Here is a 6,019-nt window from a genome sequence, read left to right as displayed (position 1 = left end):
TGATGTGTGTTTACCACCAGGGCATGCTGAAGCTACAGCATCCAAGCAATGACCTTCGGGAAGGGATGGAGCAGCCCTGAGCCAGGAGCTATGGAGCAACTACAGCTGGGAAGGAGGCGGCGGCCAGATTGGCTCTTACTTTATTGATTGTTTTCTAAAAAAAGTCAAGGTTATTTTTGACCTGACACTCAAAGCCATGCGGGCAGCATTCTGGAAGAGGCAGGAAAACAGCCAGCCCTGTTCCCAGCGACATGCACAGGCATGACTTTCTGACAACTCAGCACTGTGGTACAGGGGTCTTGGGGGCCCTCCATGGCCAAGACCCCCCCCAGAAGTGACATAATACTAGACTGTAAATACAATTCCACAAACTGTGTCCCAGCCTCCCAAATGAAGCCCATGAGCTTCCTGAGCCAGATATGCTTTGGTGTGTTATTTAACACAGACACACAACACCCATAAAGGGAGAGACAAGAGAAGCAACAGTGGAAATAAATACATACACACACACTTACGTATATGATAATCCCCCACCCAACAGCTGCTTTACATAGAGCACAATACAGGGAAATAGCATCATCCTGAATTAGGTGCACAGGTCAGCAAAGGATTTTGAGTCCTTTAAGCTACACACACACTTCACTTCTCAGGGACTCCCAGAAATGGCTCTTCCCCTGTTTTCTGATTTTTCAACTTAGGAGTTGCAACCTTGCTCCTAGAAAGAGCAAATTGGCTCGTAGTTCACAGGCACCTCAAAGATACACCAGGAAAACCATTTTCTTTGGTTCCCTATTGGTTTGAAAAGAATAGTTAACTTTGCACCATCTGGGTTCACCTGAATCCACTTTAAAAACAAAACAGAAAAGCATCTTATTCTGAAAACTCAAGGAGTCAAGCTGTGATTGCAAAATTGGCAGTGGTTGCACTGGAAAGCAAACCAACCAAGCAAAGAAACTCCACCCCTAAAACTTAAGGTTCCCTTTATGTCCTTCAACATCCTGACTAGCTCCCCCTCATTTCCTTCCAGGGTTTTGCTTGCCCTAGAAATCTTATATCCTCCCTATTGCTGCTGAAGACTGAGACCTTCCCTTCTCCTCTGCCTCAGTTCATTAACCTGGCATGAACAGGGATGCTGGGTTCATGCCAAATACAGATGTGACAACTCACAGCCCTGTCCTGGTCTCTGCAATCAGGCACTGAGGTATGAATTAGCCAGTGCATTACTCCCTCCTCTCTGCAAATGTCTCTAAATACATATTCCTGTGGCATTCCTCGGTTATTAAGGTAAGTTGCTCTTCTGCAAGATGCAATAGATTCAATACCATACACATCCTGAAGTTCCTACCACGTATGCATCCACCCAGACTCATTCCCAACTTCTAATACAGACCATATGAGATGCAGCACTAACAACAGACAAGATTGCTCACATTTTTGGTGGGGTAGGGGAGGTTGTATTTGTTTAAATACTCCCTTCCTTCTCATACGTCTTGTGCATTTGGAGGGTCCTGCTGGTCCAGGTCTCCTTGCACCGCACAGCTGCCGTTATACTGTGCCTTCTCCAGACGGATCAAAGTCCACCTTGGGACTAGCTAGGGCTTTGCCCTCCCAACTCATACTGAAACACTGCACCAGAGCTCCCCTGCTCCTCTCATTCCTTACTTTAACGTACTCAAGCATTTTACATCCATTTTCTCTTGTGTCAAAGCTGTCTTTGCTTAAGCAGCTCTTTTCCTTTCCCAGAATTTCCTCCTCCCTCCTTTACAAGCAAGGGCCAGACCCACCCAGCTATCATTTATAAGTTACACGAGGCCAGCTCTTCTCAGGCAGCGCATCTGTACCGAGCGGTGAAGTGCAAGGCAAATTGTCTCAAGTGCCTTGAAGAGATACTAACTCAAGTCCCAGAAGTGATGCAGATAAATTGCTCAGGCAGAGTCCTGGTAGCGCGGTTATTTTGCTTCTGGTTTCAGAGCCAGCACAACTGACACTTACGCTTGGTGACCTATGCAAGGACCACCGTGATAGACACTAATAGAAAAAGGCTCTTTATTTTCTTCATCGGCCTATTTAAGTCCCTTTTTCTCAAGTAAGAAGGACTGAAAACACAGAGCAGTCTCCAGGAGGTCTCACTTGTGTAACAGCATGAGCAACTCGCCACTTACACTGGAAAAGCCACGACTTGCAGCCTAAGATCACACTGGCCTTTCTCACAGCCCCATCAGCCTGGAGGCTTGTTTTCACCCCGTAATCGAGCACTGCACCAAGCACTTCCATCCACCAGGCTGTTTCCAACTGACATGATTTTCTACCTGGCAGCAAAAGCCACGTTACACCCACAATTGCAATCATCCCACTTTGCATTACAGACTCTCTTGCTACTGCAGCTCTTCCCCTTGACCCCACTTTGTGTTCCCACAGCCCCAGCACTCTGCCAGCAGCAAAGCCCATGAGTATGCTCCTGCCTTTTGTGCCAGTGTCCTCAATGAAAGCAGGAGCCATCACCACCTCTAAGAAACCTCAGCAGTTATCTACTCGTTCAACACCTCCCAGCCACTTCTCCGTTATCCAGCTCCCCACCTACAACAGCTGGGCTATACTGCGTCTTCTCCAGAAAAACAAACCACTTATGATGTAATCCAGCATCTTATTAACCTCTCAAAAAAAAAGTCATCTCTTTGCTGATGAAATCAATTACCTTTCCAAAGGAAGATACGGGGTTAGCCTGACAAAGCTAACTTTACGGAGCCAGCCCTGTGTCTTATCTCAGCCTCCATGTACCTAAAAGCTGTGCCTTTATAACTTGATGAAAATCTTGTAGGTCACTGAGGTCAGACCAATGGTCAATCGTTGCGTGCTGTGTCCCAGTAAACAGCAAACTTGTGAAGCGTGAAAACCTGTTTGCCAGCTCCACAGCTCATGGGCATCACATCTCACTCCCAAATCCCAGAGCACTGTGTGAATCCAGTAAGGAGGCAGGTGTCTTTGCCCCCACACCACAAGAGTTATCAGTGACCTTGTTGACCATATGGTCACCAAGTCACAGGGTTTAGGCTTCAGCTGGTCTCCAGAAGTGCCAGCTCCATGCCTCACTTGTTGGAAGGGGACTGGTAGCCACTGACCCCATGGGAATGGCAGTTCCTGTCATTCCCAGGACACCATGCAAAGAGGTGTTTGACAACACAGACTGGTGTCACCTTCTTGAGACTGCACAGCACCACAGACTCCCCTTCCTGTCCTGTGCCAATGCAGCAAGGGAGACTAGTATATCCACTGGGATTTAAACACAGCCAAGCTCATTTCATCCCACATGTATGAAGCAGAGGTGAAAAGCAGCCTCTTACGCCAATTTACCAAGTGATTAGCTGGAGGCTACTTAACATGCCTGGCCTTCCTTCACCCTCCTCATACAACAAGGATAATATTTATCTAATCTCTCTCAGCTTTTCAAGCGTTGTGGTCAACAGCTAAAAAAGGCACTTGATAAGGGCCAAGTGTTACGTACCACGTGTACACATGTGCTACCCAAGTCTATATCTAGCCCAGACCAAAGGAAAGCTACTTTTCATCAGGATGCCATCAGATCCATTCACTGCCCAAGCAGATGACACATCCCCGTTAGAGCCATGCCTTGCAAGTGCCATCACTTGTGCTTGGATGCTGGGCAATGAATAAATTGTGTGCCAGCAAGCAGGCAGCACCCCTACACACAATTATATTACATGTAGTACACACACATTATAGACATATGATGTTTTGGAAAGGGAAGCAGAGCATTCGACTCCTCTATCTTGCAGGGCAACAGGAAAATTGATTCATCATCCAGGCACATTATACCTCACGATCCAGACAGAAGCATTAGCTTTCAATTACCTGATATGTTTAGCATTATAAACAAACCTCCTGGCATGCCAGCTCCAGACCATGTAAATAGGAATTTGATTGCAGGGGGAATTAGAGGAAAGATGTTTCTCAAAAATCATTGACCATCGAGACCTGCCTCTTCCCAGCAGAGGTGCTGCAGATGTTGATGGGAAGCCCTGGAGCCTGGGAAACCCGTGGCACTGGTGCAGGTTGCACACACCAGGGCAAAGCACGGCCACAGTGGGGACTAACAGCTCCCTTTATCCATCCCTCACATCCCAGGCAGAGGAAGCCATAAAAGAATCAGCTATCTTTCACAGTATTATAAGGCACTTATTGCATACATTTAATAACCAGAGGCATGAAGGACTTGATTCCCTCAATATGGAAGTTATAAAATAAATTGGTAACTGAGCATTAAAGGCAAGTGCAACTGAATAAAGACTTACAAGGGCAATATTTTCCCCATTTAAAGCGTGGGCTTCCCCTTCCCAAAACCGCATGGAGAAGTCACCCAGTGGCAGATAACTTTGCATCATTAAGGATAATTTGAGGTTAGCGGGAAAATGGTCAGGGTGGGGGGAGACAGCAAATCCAGCTTTGCAGAAACAATTATGAGCATAACTCCAGAGTGTAATTGTGATTTGTCAAGGTAACAGCCCTAAAACACAGCAGAGCTCCATCTGCACTATCAGATCTGCTCCTCTTGCCAAGGCCACATAAGGATATGTGGGTGCTGTGGAGGATGCAAGGGGGACATACCAGTCTCTATCCCATGGGCTCAGCAACACCCAACCCAAAATTCCAAACCAGCCCCTCCAGGAAGGCTGAGGAAAAAGGTCCGATTCCTCCCTGGCTGGAAGGGCATGGGAATGATACAGCCATGCACAAGCCACTGCAATGTGGTACCTCAAGAGTCTTCCTGAAGACAGACAACTGCTACACACCACAAGCAACTCACAGGGCATTCCCTACAGGATATCTTTCAAATGAGCCCAGACAAGCTTCATGCTCACCCCCCAACAGCATCTGCCTGGCCCCACGCTGGCTAGGAGCAACCATGAGGTGCAGAGGAGCTGCCACAGCTGTGTTATCTAAAAGGACAGCCACACAGAAACACCCTACCGTGGTAGATACCCTGAGAAACAGCTTTAAGCTCTGCTGAAACACATGGTTTTCCCAGGCACTGCAACTAAGCAAGGCTGCTTGGCACTCAGAAGGATGCATAGACACTGTACCTAAAAGAGAAAGGGAAAGTGCCAGTGTTCAAAAAGAGAGCAGTGCCAACATTACCAGGACTTCACCCATTGCTTTTGTCCCCAAGGACACGAGACCCTCGTGGGCACAGGGTGCACTGTGCCCAGTGTTAATGTGTTCATCCATTTCCCCTCTATGATCTCCACAAGCCTCCAGCTCAACCCAGGACAGCCGCCACGTTCCACACCAGCTCTGGCTGGCGGAGCAGAGAGCATCCCTTCCAGGGACAGTGTGTCAGTATTACTAGAGGACAGTGGGCTGCCACAGACAGATTGCTGGAGCACAGGGGAAGCAGTATGTTCCCATTACTGTACACTACATCCAAGGTTCTGCAGTGCAGGAAGAGTTATACCCAGTCACTTGCTTTCAGAAAGGAAAAAAAAAAAATCAGTCCAAGTGAGACAGCAGAGCTGAAGAAGTGCTGTGGGCAGCAGGGCAACTGCCATCACAGTAAACACTCTCCTTAATATCCCACCACTATTACTCAGCTGGTGGTGGGACAAACCAGCGCTGGGGTCCCAAGCAAGAACTGAGGTGTTCAAAATCATCCCAGAGCTGAAGAAATCTCATTTATCAGAGATGAGCAAAGCTTCAGAAGAAATTCTCAAGGGCTGCAGCATCTCCTACAGAGGGGACAGGGATGGGGGAACGGTGACCTTGACCCCTTTGTAAGGCTGGGGGTTCCTGGCTTGGCCCTAGCTCCTTGCCTGCCACCCAGCTCCCAGCTGCTGCAGGCTCTCTCCCCACCTCTTTATTTATTGCCTTGCACAGTCTCAGAACCCCCAAAGTAGGAGCGCATGGTTAGAACTTTAGTCCTAGACATGGACATAAAGACACAAACGCAAGTGCCTTGGAGTGAGGAATCAGCAAGGGCAGGAGCTCACCCCCCACCTGCAGCGCC

The sequence above is a fragment of the Eurypyga helias genome, unplaced genomic scaffold, assembly GCF_000690775.1.
Source record: "Eurypyga helias isolate BGI_N326 unplaced genomic scaffold, ASM69077v1 scaffold11570, whole genome shotgun sequence".
NCBI lineage: Eukaryota > Metazoa > Chordata > Aves > Eurypygiformes > Eurypygidae > Eurypyga > Eurypyga helias.
This window is presented reverse-complemented; position numbering follows the sequence as displayed.